The 13289-nt window shown below is 45.3% G+C and overlaps 10 non-coding genes across 10 annotated transcripts; all 10 read right to left on the reverse strand.

Moving 5' to 3' along the window:
* Positions 1–965: 965 nt before the first annotated feature.
* Positions 966–1156, reverse strand: LOC141191260 (U2 spliceosomal RNA). The gene has a single exon (XR_012265258.1). It is a non-coding gene; the product is annotated as a U2 spliceosomal RNA (small nuclear RNA).
* A 1123-nt stretch (positions 1157–2279) lies between these two features.
* On the reverse strand, positions 2280–2471 carry LOC141185556 (U2 spliceosomal RNA). The gene has a single exon (XR_012260208.1). It is a non-coding gene; the product is annotated as a U2 spliceosomal RNA (small nuclear RNA).
* A 1124-nt stretch (positions 2472–3595) lies between these two features.
* On the reverse strand, positions 3596–3786 carry LOC141189955 (U2 spliceosomal RNA). Its single transcript, XR_012263993.1, has one exon. It is a non-coding gene; the product is annotated as a U2 spliceosomal RNA (small nuclear RNA).
* Positions 3787–4908: 1122 nt separating this feature from the next.
* On the reverse strand, positions 4909–5099 carry LOC141189956 (U2 spliceosomal RNA). The gene has a single exon (XR_012263994.1). It is a non-coding gene; the product is annotated as a U2 spliceosomal RNA (small nuclear RNA).
* Positions 5100–6220: 1121 nt separating this feature from the next.
* On the reverse strand, positions 6221–6411 carry LOC141189957 (U2 spliceosomal RNA). Its single transcript, XR_012263995.1, has one exon. It is a non-coding gene; the product is annotated as a U2 spliceosomal RNA (small nuclear RNA).
* Positions 6412–7527: 1116 nt separating this feature from the next.
* LOC141184120 (U2 spliceosomal RNA) lies at positions 7528–7718 on the reverse strand. The gene has a single exon (XR_012258905.1). It is a non-coding gene; the product is annotated as a U2 spliceosomal RNA (small nuclear RNA).
* A 1121-nt stretch (positions 7719–8839) lies between these two features.
* On the reverse strand, positions 8840–9030 carry LOC141184359 (U2 spliceosomal RNA). Its single transcript, XR_012259122.1, has one exon. It is a non-coding gene; the product is annotated as a U2 spliceosomal RNA (small nuclear RNA).
* Positions 9031–10151: 1121 nt separating this feature from the next.
* On the reverse strand, positions 10152–10342 carry LOC141184205 (U2 spliceosomal RNA). The gene has a single exon (XR_012258983.1). It is a non-coding gene; the product is annotated as a U2 spliceosomal RNA (small nuclear RNA).
* A 1120-nt stretch (positions 10343–11462) lies between these two features.
* On the reverse strand, positions 11463–11653 carry LOC141189958 (U2 spliceosomal RNA). Its single transcript, XR_012263996.1, has one exon. It is a non-coding gene; the product is annotated as a U2 spliceosomal RNA (small nuclear RNA).
* Positions 11654–12775: 1122 nt separating this feature from the next.
* On the reverse strand, positions 12776–12966 carry LOC141189959 (U2 spliceosomal RNA). The gene has a single exon (XR_012263997.1). It is a non-coding gene; the product is annotated as a U2 spliceosomal RNA (small nuclear RNA).
* Positions 12967–13289: the final 323 nt, after the last annotated feature.

Here is a 13289-nt window from a genome sequence, read left to right on the forward strand (position 1 = left end):
CTCGTTTTAGATCTGCATAACTCCACCTCTTTTAGCACAGTACCCTCAACCCCCGGCTGTTCCCACCCGCCTCAACACCGTTGGAAGGGAGGAGAACCAATTAAGCGGGGGGGGGGGTGGAACGAGCAGCTGTCTACCCTTAGCAGGAGGGTTGCTGATTAATTACCTCTCCTGCTGCTGCTGCTGCTGGCTGTCCAGCAGCAGACTGAAGGTGGCTGCTGCTGTGCGCAGGTATATAAAAGGCTCAGAGCCTAATATGACACGCGCAGCCAGCGTTCCATTGCCACATTCCGTCTACTGCAGGCGGGATACCTGGATGGCTGAATGTCACTGAGAAGCTCACAGAGACCGCCATAAGCAACAGTTTAAAAGAATGCCACAGACTAATCAACCAAACTTTTTGGGTTGGTTTCTCTTTTATATCTGCAGCATTAAATGAAAGAAGTCAGTGTTCCAGCAGAGGGAGACAACGTTTCAGAAAAGGCATTGTAGCAAACCAAAAAAGAAATTTTAAGCGCAGCAGAGTAACCAGCTCACATACCTGTTAGCTCAGGTGAGTTTAAAAGGCTGCTGTTGATAACAAGGGCATTTGCTAAATAGATGGTGTGTGTGCAACAATATACTGAAAGGTCAATTATATTGTGCAGCTTATCTCACCACCTGTAGTTATTTAGGTGAAAGCTCCAAAATGCTTGCCTAATATGTCTGTTTATCCTAAAGGAAGTATAGAGGGAGAGCTAGATAGATAGCATTGCATTACATTACATTACATGGCAATGCAATGCACAGTTGCTGAAGTTGAACCAAAATGAGCTTGTCATTTGGCTTCTGCAACTTTTAACATGAAAAATCCAATGAGGAGAAGAAAAGCAAAGCCAAAGAGTCCATCCCAAAATCCGACAAACAAGCAAAATGAACAAAAAGCATTGAATTCAATTCTTTCTGATTTAGAAACTGCATTAAAGAAGGGGTGCACCGGTCCTGGAGATACTGCAATACCAGGTCAATGCGTGGAGTGGACAGAGCAAGCTCTTTTTCCATCTCCCTGTTCTAAAAATCCATTTAAAATATGGTCCCCAGATAGGGGACGTATCAGATATTAAACTGATAAGAACAGATACTACACTTGATCTTAGCCAAAAGGCCGAGAAGCGATAACCAGAATTGGTTTCCGACTACGGTGCCACCCAAGGATTCTGAAAAGTCCATTTGTGGAGATGGCCACCTGGACTCCCGTTAAGAAGACATGCTGTCAACCTCTAGATCCCTCACATGCCTGCACTTTTCGGCTTGCTGCTGCTGCAATCCACGCGTTTTAGATCTGCATAACTCCACCTCTTTTAGCACAGTACCCTCAACCCCCGGCTGTTCCCACCCGCCTCAACACCGTTGGAAGGGAGGAGAACCAATTAAGGCGGGGGGGGGGGGGGTGGAACGAGCAGCTGTCTACCCTTAGCAGGAGGTTGCTGATTAATTACCTCTCCTGCTGCTGCTGCTGCTGGCTGTCCAGCAGCAGACTGAAGGTGGCTGCTGCTGTGCGCAGGTATATAAAGGCTCAGAGCCTATTATGACACGCGCAGCCAGCGTTCCATTGCCACATTCCGTCTACTGCAGGCGGGATACCTGGATGGCTGAATGTCACTGAGAAGCTCACAGAGACCGCCATAAGCAACAGTTTAAAAGAATGCCACAGACTAATCAACCAAACTTTTTGGGTTGGTTTCTCTTTTATAGTCTGCAGGCATTAAATGAAAGAAGTCAGTGTTCCAGAAGAGGGAGACAACGTTTCAGAAAAGGCATTGTAGCAAACCAAAAAAGAAATTTTAAGCGCAGCAGAGTAACCAGCTCACATACCTGTTAGCTCAGGTGAGTTTAAAAGGCTGCTGTTGATAACAAGGGCATTTGCTAAATAGATGGTGTGTGTGCAACAATATACTGAAAGGTCAATTATATTGTGCAGCTTATCTCACCACCTGTAGTTATTTAGGTGAAAGCTCCAAAATGCTTGCCTAATATGTCTGTTTATCCAAAAGGAAGTATAGAGGGAGAGCTAGATAGATAGCATTGCATTACATTACATTACATGGCAATGCAATGCACAGTTGCTGAAGTTGAACCAAAATGAGCTTGTCATCTGGCTTCTGCAACTTTTAACATGAAAAATCCAATGAGGAGAAGAAAAGCAAAGCCAAAGAGTCCATCCCAAAATCCGACAAACAAGCAAAATGAACAAAAAGCATTGAATTCAATTCTTTCTGATTTTAGAAACTGCATTAAAGAAGGGGTGCACCGGTCCTGGAGATACTGCAATACCAGGTCAATGCGTGGAGTGGACAGAGCAAAGCTCTTTTTCCATCTCCCTGTTCTAAAAATCCATTTAATATATGGTCACCAGATAGGGGACGTATCAGATATTAAACTGATAAGAACAGATACTACACTTGATCTTAGCCAAAAGGCCGAGAAGCGATAACCAGAATTGGTTTCCGACTACGGTGCCACCCAAGGATTCTGAAAAGTCCATTTGTGGAGATGGCCACCTGGACTCCCGTTAAGAAGACATGCTGTCAACCTCTAGATCCCTCACATGCCTGCACTTTTCGGCTTGCTGCTGCTGCAATCCACGCGTTTTAGATCTGCATAACTCCACCTCTTTTAGCACAGTACCCTCAACCCCCGGCTGTTCCCACCCGCCTCAACACCGTTGGAAGGGAGGAGAACCAATTAAGGCGGGGGGGGGGGGGGTGGAACGAGCAGCTGTCTACCCTTAGCAGGAGGGTTGCTGATTAATTACCTCTCCTGCTGCTGCTGCTGCTGGCTGTCCAGCAGCAGACTGAAGGTGGCTGCTGCTGTGCGCAGGTATATAAAGGCTCAGAGCCTATTATGACACGCGCAGCCAGCGTTCCATTGCCACATTCCGTCTACTGCATGCGGGATACCTGGATGGCTGAATGTCACTGAGAAGCTCACAGAGACCGCCATAAGCAACAGTTTAAAAGAATGCCACAGACTAATCAACCAAACTTTTTGGGTTGGTTTCTCTTTTATAGTCTGCAGGCATTAAATGAAAGAAGTCAGTGTTCCAGCAGAGGGAGACAACGTTTCAGAAAAGGCATTGTAGCAAACCAAAAAAGAAATTTTAAGCGCAGCAGAGTAACCAGCTCACATACCTGTTAGCTCAGGTGAGTTTAAAAGGCTGCTGTTGATAACAAGGGCATTTGCTAAATAGATGGTGTGTGTGCAACAATATACTGAAAGGTCAATTATATTGTGCAGCTTATCTCACCACCTGTAGTTATTTAGGTGAAAGCTCCAAAATGCTTGCCTAATATGTCTGTTTATCCAAAAGGAAGTATAGAGGGAGAGCTAGATAGATAGCATTGCATTACATTACATTACATGGCAATGCAATGCACAGTTGCTGAAGTTGAACCAAAATGAGCTTGTCATCTGGCTTCTGCAACTTTTAACATGAAAAATCCAATGAGGAGAAGAAAAGCAAAGCCAAAGAGTCCATCCCAAAATCCGACAACCAAGCAAAATGAACAAAAAGCATTGAATTCAATTCTTTCTGATTTTAGAAACTGCATTAAAGAAGGGGTGCACCGGTCCTGGAGATACTGCAATACCAGGTCAATGCGTGGAGTGGACAGAGCAAGCTCTTTTTCCATCTCCCTGTTCTAAAAATCCATTTAATATATGGTCCCCAGATAGGGGACGTATCAGATATTAAACTGATAAGAACAGATACTACACTTGATCTTAGCCAAAAGGCCGAGAAGCGATAACCAGAATTGGTTTCCGACTACGGTGCCACCCAAGGATTCTGAAAAGTCCATTTGTGGAGATGGCCACCTGGACTCCCGTTAAGAAGACATGCTGTCAACCTCTAGATCCCTCACATGCCTGCACTTTTCGGCTTGCTGCTGCTGCAATCCACGCGTTTTAGATCTGCATAACTCCACCTCTTTTAGCACAGTACCCTCAACCCCCGGCTGTTCCCACCCGCCTCAACACCGTTGGAAGGGAGGAGAACCAATTAAGGCGGGGGGGGGGGGTGGAACGAGCAGCTGTCTACCCTTAGCAGGAGGGTTGCTGATTAATTACCTCTCCTGCTGCTGCTGCTGCTGGCTGTCCAGCAGCAGACTGAAGGTGGCTGCTGCTGTGCGCAGGTATATAAAGGCTCAGAGCCTATTATGACACGCGCAGCCAGCGTTCCATTGCCACATTCCGTCTACTGCAGGCGGGATACCTGGATGGCTGAATGTCACTGAGAAGCTCACAGAGACCACCATAAGCAACAGTTTAAAAGAATGCCACAGACTAATCAACCAAACTTTTTGGGTTGGTTTCTCTTTTATAGTCTGCAGGCATTAAATGAAAGAAGTCAGTGTTCCAGCAGAGGGAGACAACGTTTCAGAAAAGGCATTGTAGCAAACCAAAAAAGAAATTTTAAGCGCAGCAGAGTAACCAGCTCACATACCTGTTAGCTCAGGTGAGTTTAAAAGGCTGCTGTTGATAACAAGGGCATTTGCTAAATAGATGGTGTGTGTGCAACAATATACTGAAAGGTCAATTATATTGTGCAGCTTATCTCACCACCTGTAGTTATTTAGGTGAAAGCTCCAAAATGCTTGCCTAATATGTCTGTTTATCCAAAAGGAAGTATAGAGGGAGAGCTAGATAGATAGCATTGCATTACATTACATTACATGGCAATGCAATGCACAGTTGCTGAAGTTGAACCAAAATGAGCTTGTCATCTGGCTTCTGCAACTTTTAACATGAAAAATCCAATGAGGAGAAGAAAAGCAAAGCCAAAGAGTCCATCCCAAAATCCGACAACCAAGCAAAATGAACAAAAAGCATTGAATTCAATTCTTTCTGATTTTAGAAACTGCATTAAAGAAGGGGTGCACCGGTCCTGGAGATACTGCAATACCAGGTCAATGCGTGGAGTGGACAGAGCAAGCTCTTTTTCCATCTCCCTGTTCTAAAAATCCATTTAATATATGGTCCCCAGATAGGGGACGTATCAGATATTAAACTGATAAGAACAGATACTACACTTGATCTTAGCCAAAAGGCCGAGAAGCGATAACCAGAATTGGTTTCCGACTACGGTGCCACCCAAGGATTCTGAAAAGTCCATTTGTGGAGATGGCCACCTGGACTCCCGTTAAGAAGACATGCTGTCAACCTCTAGATCCCTCACATGCCTGCACTTTTCGGCTTGCTGCTGCTGCAATCCACGCGTTTTAGATCTGCATAATTCCACCTCTTTTAGCACAGTACCCTCAACCCCCGGCTGTTCCCACCCGCCTCAACACCGTTGGAAGGGAGGAGAACCAATTAAGGCGGGGGGGGGGGGTGGAACGAGCAGCTCTCTACCCTTAGCAGGAGGGTTGCTGATTAATTACCTCTCCTGCTGCTGCTGCTGCTGGCTGTCCAGCAGCAGACTGAAGGTGGCTGCTGCTGTGCGCAGGTATATAAAACTCAGAGCCTATTATGACACGCGCAGCCAGCGTTCCATTGCCACATTCCGTCTACTGCAGGCGGGATACCTGGATGGCTGAATGTCACTGAGAAGCTCACAGAGACCGCCATAAGCAACAGTTTAAAAGAATGCCACAGACTAATCAACCAAACTTTTTGGGTTGGTTTCTCTTTTATAGTCTGCAGGCATTAAATGAAAGAAGTCAGTGTTCCAGCAGAGGGAGACAACGTTTCAGAAAAGGCATTGTAGCAAACCAAAAAAGAAATTTTAAGCGCAGCAGAGTAACCAGCTCACATACCTGTTAGCTCAGGTGAGTTTAAAAGGCTGCTGTTGATAACAAGGGCATTTGCTAAATAGATGGTGTGTGTGCAACAATATACTGAAAGGTCAATTATATTGTGCAGCTTATCTCACCACCTGTAGTTATTTAGGTGAAAGCTCCAAAATGCTTGCCTAATATGTCTGTTTATCCAAAAGGAAGTATAGAGGGAGAGCTAGATAGATAGCATTGCATTACATTACATTACATGGCAATGCAATGCACAGTTGCTGAAGTTGAACCAAAATGAGCTTGTCATCTGGCTTCTGCAACTTTTAACATGAAAAATCCAATGAGGAGAAGAAAAGCAAAGCCAAAGAGTCCATCCCAAAATCCGACAAACAAGCAAAATGAACAAAAAGCATTGAATTCAATTCTTTCTGATTTTAGAAACTGCATTAAAGAAGGGGTGCACCGGTCCTGGAGATACTGCAATACCAGGTCAATGCGTGGAGTGGACAGAGCAAGCTCTTTTTCCATCTCCCTGTTCTAAAAATCCATTTAATATATGGTCCCCAGATAGGGGACGTATCAGATATTAAACTGATAAGAACAGATACTACACTTGATCTTAGCCAAAAGGCCGAGAAGCGATAACCAGAATTGGTTTCCGACTACGGTGCCACCCAAGGATTCTGAAAAGTCCATTTGTGGAGATGGCCACCTGGACTCCCGTTAAGAAGACATGCTGTCAACCTCTAGATCCCTCACATGCCTGCACTTTTCGGCTTGCTGCTGCTGCAATCCACGCGTTTTAGATCTGCATAACTCCACCTCTTTTAGCACAGTACCCTCAACCCCCGGCTGTTCCCACCCGCCTCAACACCGTTGGAAGGGAGGAGAACCAATTAAGGCGGGGGGGGGTGGAACGAGCAGCTGTCTACCCTTAGCAGGAGGGTTGCTGATTAATTACCTCTCCTGCTGCTGCTGCTGGCTGTCCAGCAGCAGACTGAAGGTGGCTGCTGCTGTGCGCAGGTATATAAAGGCTCAGAGCCTATTATGACACGCGCAGCCAGCGTTCCATTGCCACATTCCGTCTACTGCAGGCGGGATACCTGGATGGCTGAATGTCACTGAGAAGCTCACAGAAACCGCCATAAGCAACAGTTTAAAAGAATGCCACAGACTAATCAACCAAACTTTTTGGGTTGGTTTCTCTTTTATAGTCTGCAGGCATTAAATGAAAGAAGTCAGTGTTCCAGCAGAGGGAGACAACGTTTCAGAAAAGGCATTGTAGCAAACCAAAAAAGAAATTTTAAGCGCAGCAGAGTAACCAGCTCACATACCTGTTAGCTCAGGTGAGTTTAAAAGGCTGCTGTTGATAACAAGGGCATTTGCTAAATAGATGGTGTGTGTGCAACAATATACTGAAAGGTCAATTATATTGTGCAGCTTATCTCACCACCTGTAGTTATTTAGGTGAAAGCTCCAAAATGCTTGCCTAATATGTCTGTTTATCCAAAAGGAAGTATAGAGGGAGAGCTAGATAGATAGCATTGCATTACATTACATTACATGGCAATGCAATGCACAGTTGCTGAAGTTGAACCAAAATGAGCTTGTCATCTGGCTTCTGCAACTTTTAACATGAAAAATCCAATGAGGAGAAGAAAAGCAAAGCCAAAGAGTCCATCCCAAAATCCGACAAACAAGCAAAATGAACAAAAAGCATTGAATTCAATTCTTTCTGATTTTAGAAACTGCATTAAAGAAGGGGTGCACCGGTCCTGGAGATACTGCAATACCAGGTCAATGCGTGGAGTGGACAGAGCAAGCTCTTTTTCCATCTCCCTGTTCTAAAAATCCATTTAATATATGGTCCCCAGATAGGGGACGTATCAGATATTAAACTGATAAGAACAGATACTACACTTGATCTTAGCCAAAAGGCAGAGAAGCGATAACCAGAATTGGTTTCCGACTACGGTGCCACCCAAGGATTCTGAAAAGTCCATTTGTGGAGATGGCCACCTGGACTCCCGTTAAGAAGACATGCTGTCAACCTCTAGATCCCTCACATGCCTGCACTTTTCGGCTTGCTGCTGCTGCAATCCACGCGTTTTAGATCTGCATAACTCCACCTCTTTTAGCACAGTACCCTCAACCCCCGGCTGTTCCCACCCGCCTCAACACCGTTGGAAGGGAGGAGAACCAATTAAGGCGGGGGGGGGGGTGGAACGAGCAGCTGTCTACCCTTAGCAGGAGGGTTGCTGATTAATTACCTCTCCTGCTGCTGCTGCTGCTGGCTGTCCAGCAGCAGACTGAAGGTGGCTGCTGCTGTGCGCAGGTATATAAAGGCTCAGAGCCTATTATGACACGCGCAGCCAGCGTTCCATTGCCACATTCCGTCTACTGCAGGCGGGATACCTGGATGGCTGAATGTCACTGAGAAGCTCACAGAGACCGCCATAAGCAACAGTTTAAAAGAATGCCACAGACTAATCAACCAAACTTTTTGGGTTGGTTTCTCTTTTATAGTCTGCAGGCATTAAATGAAAGAAGTCAGTGTTCCAGCAGAGGGAGACAACGTTTCAGAAAAGGCATTGTAGCAAACCAAAAAAGAAATTTTAAGCGCAGCAGAGTAACCAGCTCACATACCTGTTAGCTCAGGTGAGTTTAAAAGGCTGCTGTTGATAACAAGGGCATTTGCTAAATAGATGGTGTGTGTGCAACAATATACTGAAAGGTCAATTATATTGTGCAGCTTATCTCACCACCTGTAGTTATTTAGGTGAAAGCTCCAAAATGCTTGCCTAATATGTCTGTTTATCCAAAAGGAAGTATAGAGGGAGAGCTAGATAGATAGCATTGCATTACATTACATTACATGGCAATGCAATGCACAGTTGCTGAAGTTGAACCAAAATGAGCTTGTCATCTGGCTTCTGCAACTTTTAACATGAAAAATCCAATGAGGAGAAGAAAAGCAAAGCCAAAGAGTCCATCCCAAAATCCGACAAACAAGCAAAATGAACAAAAAGCATTGAATTCAATTCTTTCTGATTTTAGAAACTGCATTAAAGAAGGGGTGCACCGGTCCTGGAGATACTGCAATACCAGGTCAATACGTGGAGTGGACAGAGCAAGCTCTTTTTCCATCTCCCTGTTCTAAAAATCCATTTAATATATGGTCCCCAGATAGGGGACGTATCAGATATTAAACTGATAAGAACAGATACTACACTTGATCTTAGCCAAAAGGCCGAGAAGCGATAACCAGAATTGGTTTCCGACTACGGTGCCACCCAAGGATTCTGAAAAGTCCATTTGTGGAGATGGCCACCTGGACTCCCGTTAAGAAGACATGCTGTCAACCTCTAGATCCCTCACATGCCTGCACTTTTCGGCTTGCTGCTGCTGCAATCCACGCGTTTTAGATCTGCATAATTCCACCTCTTTTAGCACAGTACCCTCAACCCCCGGCTGTTCCCACCCGCCTCAACACCGTTGGAAGGGAGGAGAACCAATTAAGGCGGGGGGGGGGGTGGAACGAGCAGCTGTCTACCCTTAGCAGGAGGGTTGCTGATTAATTACCTCTCCTGCTGCTGCTGCTGCTGGCTGTCCAGCAGCAGACTGAAGGTGGCTGCTGCTGTGCGCAGGTACATAAAGGCTCAGAGCCTATTATGACACGCGCAGCCAGCGTTCCATTGCCACATTCCGTCTACTGCAGGCGGGATACCTGGATGGCTGAATGTCACTGAGAAGCTCACAGAGACCGCCATAAGCAACAGTTTAAAAGAATGCCACAGACTAATCAACCAAACTTTTTGGGTTGGTTTCTCTTTTATAGTCTGCAGGCATTAAATGAAAGAAGTCAGTGTTCCAGCAGAGGGAGACACCGTTTCAGAAAAGGCATTGTAGCAAACCAAAAAAGAAATTTTAAGCGCAGCAGAGTAACCAGCTCACATACCTGTTAGCTCAGGTGAGTTTAAAAGGCTGCTGTTGATAACAAGGGCATTTGCTAAATAGATGGTGTGTGTGCAACAATATACTGAAAGGTCAATTATATTGTGCAGCTTATCTCACCACCTGTAGTTATTTAGGTGAAAGCTCCAAAATGCTTGCCTAATATGTCTGTTTATCCAAAAGGAAGTATAGAGGGAGAGCTAGATAGATAGCATTGCATTACATTACATTACATGGCAATGCAATGCACAGTTGCTGAAGTTGAACCAAAATGAGCTTGTCATCTGGCTTCTGCAACTTTTAACATGAAAAATCCAATGAGGAGAAGAAAAGCAAAGCCAAAGAGTCCATCCCAAAATCCGACAAACAAGCAAAATGAACAAAAAGCATTGAATTCAATTCTTTCTGATTTTAGAAACTGCATTAAAGAAGGGGTGCACCGGTCCTGGAGATACTGCAATACCAGGTCAATGCGTGGAATGGACAGAGCAAGCTCTTTTTCCATCTCCCTGTTCTAAAAATCCATTTAATATATGGTCCCCAGATAGGGGACATATCAGATATTAAACTGATAAGAACAGATACTACACTTGATCTTAGCCAAAAGGCCGAGAAGCGATAACCAGAATTGGTTTCCGACTACGGTGCCACCCAAGGATTCTGAAAAGTCCATTTGTGGAGATGGCCACCTGGACTCCCGTTAAGAAGACATGCTGTCAACCTCTAGATCCCTCACATGCCTGCACTTTTCGGCTTGCTGCTGCTGCAATCCACGCGTTTTAGATCTGCATAACTCCACCTCTTTTAGCACAGTACCCTCAACCCCCGGCTGTTCCCACCCGCCTCAACACCGTTGGAAGGGAGGAGAACCAATTAAGGCGGGGGGGGGGTGGAACGAGCAGCTGTCTACCCTTAGCAGGAGGGTTGCTGATTAATTACCTCTCCTGCTGCTGCTGCTGCTGGCTGTCCAGCAGCAGACTGAAGGTGGCTGCTGCTGTGCGCAGGTATATAAAGGCTCAGAGCCTATTATGACACGCGCAGCCAGCGTTCCATTGCCACATTCCGTCTACTGCAGGCGGGATACCTGGATGGCTGAATGTCACTGAGAAGCTCACAGAGACCGCCATAAGCAACAGTTTAAAAGAATGCCACAGACTAATCAACCAAACTTTTTGGGTTGGTTTCTCTTTTATAGTCTGCAGGCATTAAATGAAAGAAGTCAGTGTTCCAGCAGAGGGAGACAACGTTTCAGAAAAGGCATTGTAGCAAACCAAAAAAGAAATTTTAAGCGCAGCAGAGTAACCAGCTCACATACCTGTTAGCTCAGGTGAGTTTAAAAGGCTGCTGTTGATAACAAGGGCATTTGCTAAATAGATGGTGTGTGTGCAACAATATACTGAAAGGTCAATTATATTGTGCAGCTTATCTCACCACCTGTAGTTATTTAGGTGAAAGCTCCAAAATGCTTGCCTAATATGTCTGTTTATCCAAAAGGAAGTATAGAGGGAGAGCTAGATAGATAGCATTGCATTACATTACATTACATGGCAATGCAATGCACAGTTGCTGAAGTTGAACCAAAATGAGCTTGTCATCTGGCTTCTGCAACTTTTAACATGAAAAATCCAATGAGGAGAAGAAAAGCAAAGCCAAAGAGTCCATCCCAAAATCCGACAAACAAGCAAAATGAACAAAAAGCATTGAATTCAATTCTTTCTGATTTTAGAAACTGCATTAAAGAAGGGGTGCACCGGTCCTGGAGATACTGCAATACCAGGTCAATGCGTGGAGTGGACAGAGCAAGCTCTTTTTCCATCTCCCTGTTCTAAAAATCCATTTAATATATGGTCCCCAGATAGGGGACGTATCAGATATTAAACTGATAAGAACAGATACTACACTTGATCTTAGCCAAAAGGCCGAGAAGCGATAACCAGAATTGGTTTCCGACTACGGTGCCACCCAAGGATTCTGAAAAGTCCATTTGTGGAGATGGCCACCTGGACTCCCGTTAAGAAGACATGCTGTCAACCTCTAGATCCCTCACATGCCTGCACTTTTCGGCTTGCTGCTGCTGCAATCCACGCGTTTTAGATCTGCATAACTCCACCTCTTTTAGCACAGTACCCTCAACCCCCGGCTGTTCCCACCCGCCTCAACACCGTTGGAAGGGAGGAGAACCAATTAAGGCGGGGGGGGGGGGTGGAACGAGCAGCTGTCTACCCTTAGCAGGAGGGTTGCTGATTAATTACCTCTCCTGCTGCTGCTGCTGCTGGCTGTCCAGCAGCAGACTGAAGGTGGCTGCTGCTGTGCGCAGGTATATAAAGGCTCAGAGCCTATTATGACACGCGCAGCCAGCGTTCCATTGCCACATTCCGTCTACTGCAGGCGGGATACCTGGATGGCTGAATGTCACTGAGAAGCTCACAGAGACCGCCATAAGCAACAGTTTAAAAGAATGCCACAGACTAATCAACCAAACTTTTTGGGTTGGTTTCTCTTTTATAGTCTGCAGGCATTAAATGAAAGAAGTCAGTGTTCCAGCAGAGGGAGACAACGTTTCAGAAAAGGCATTGTAGCAAACCAAAAAAGAAATTTTAAGCGCAGCAGAGTAACCAGCTCACATACCTGTTAGCTCAGGTGAGTTTAAAAGGCTGCTGTTGATAACAAGGGCATTTGCTAAATAGATGGTGTGTGTGCAACAATATACTGAAAGGTCAATTATATTGTGCAGCTTATCTCACCACCTGTAGTTATTTAGGTGAAAGCTCCAAAATGCTTGCCTAATATGTCTGTTTATCCAAAAGGAAGTATAGAGGGAGAGCTAGATAGATAGCATTGCATTACATTACATTACATGGCAATGCAATGCACAGTTGCTGAAGTTGAACCAAAATGAGCTTGTCATCTGGCTTCTGCAACTTTTAACATGAAAAATCCAATGAGGAGAAGAAAAGCAAAGCCAAAGAGTCCATCCCAAAATCCGACAAACAAGCAAAATGAACAAAAAGCATTGAATTCAATTCTTTCTGATTTTAGAAACTGCATTAAAGAAGGGGTGCACCGGTCCTGGAGATACTGCAATACCAGGTCAATGCGTGGAGTGGACAGAGCAAGCTCTTTTTCCATCTCCCTGTTCTAAAAATCCATTTAATATATGGTCCCCAGATAGGGGACGTATCAGATATTAAACTGATAAGAACAGATACTACACTTGATCTTAGCCAAAAGGCCGAGAAGCGATAACCAGAATTGGTTTCCGACTACGGTGCCACCCAAGGATTCTGAAAAGTCCATTTGTGGAGATGGCCACCTGGACTCCCGTTAAGAAGACATGCTGTCAACCTCTAGATCCCTCACATGCCTGCACTTTTCGGCTTGCTGCTGCTGCAATCCACGCGTTTTAGATCTGCATAACTCCACCTCTTTTAGCACAGTACCCTCAACCCCCGGCTGTTCCCACCCGCCTCAACACCGTTGGAAGGGAGGAGAACCAATTAAGGCGGGGGGGGGGGGGGTGGAACGAGCAGCTGTCTACCCTTAGCAGGAGGGTTGCTGATTAATTAC

This window comes from Phyllobates terribilis, unplaced genomic scaffold (genome assembly GCF_046119375.1).
Source record: "Phyllobates terribilis strain yellow unplaced genomic scaffold, ASM4611937v1 Scaffold_40__1_contigs__length_11209783, whole genome shotgun sequence".
In the NCBI taxonomy this organism is placed as follows: Eukaryota; Metazoa; Chordata; class Amphibia; order Anura; family Dendrobatidae; genus Phyllobates; species Phyllobates terribilis.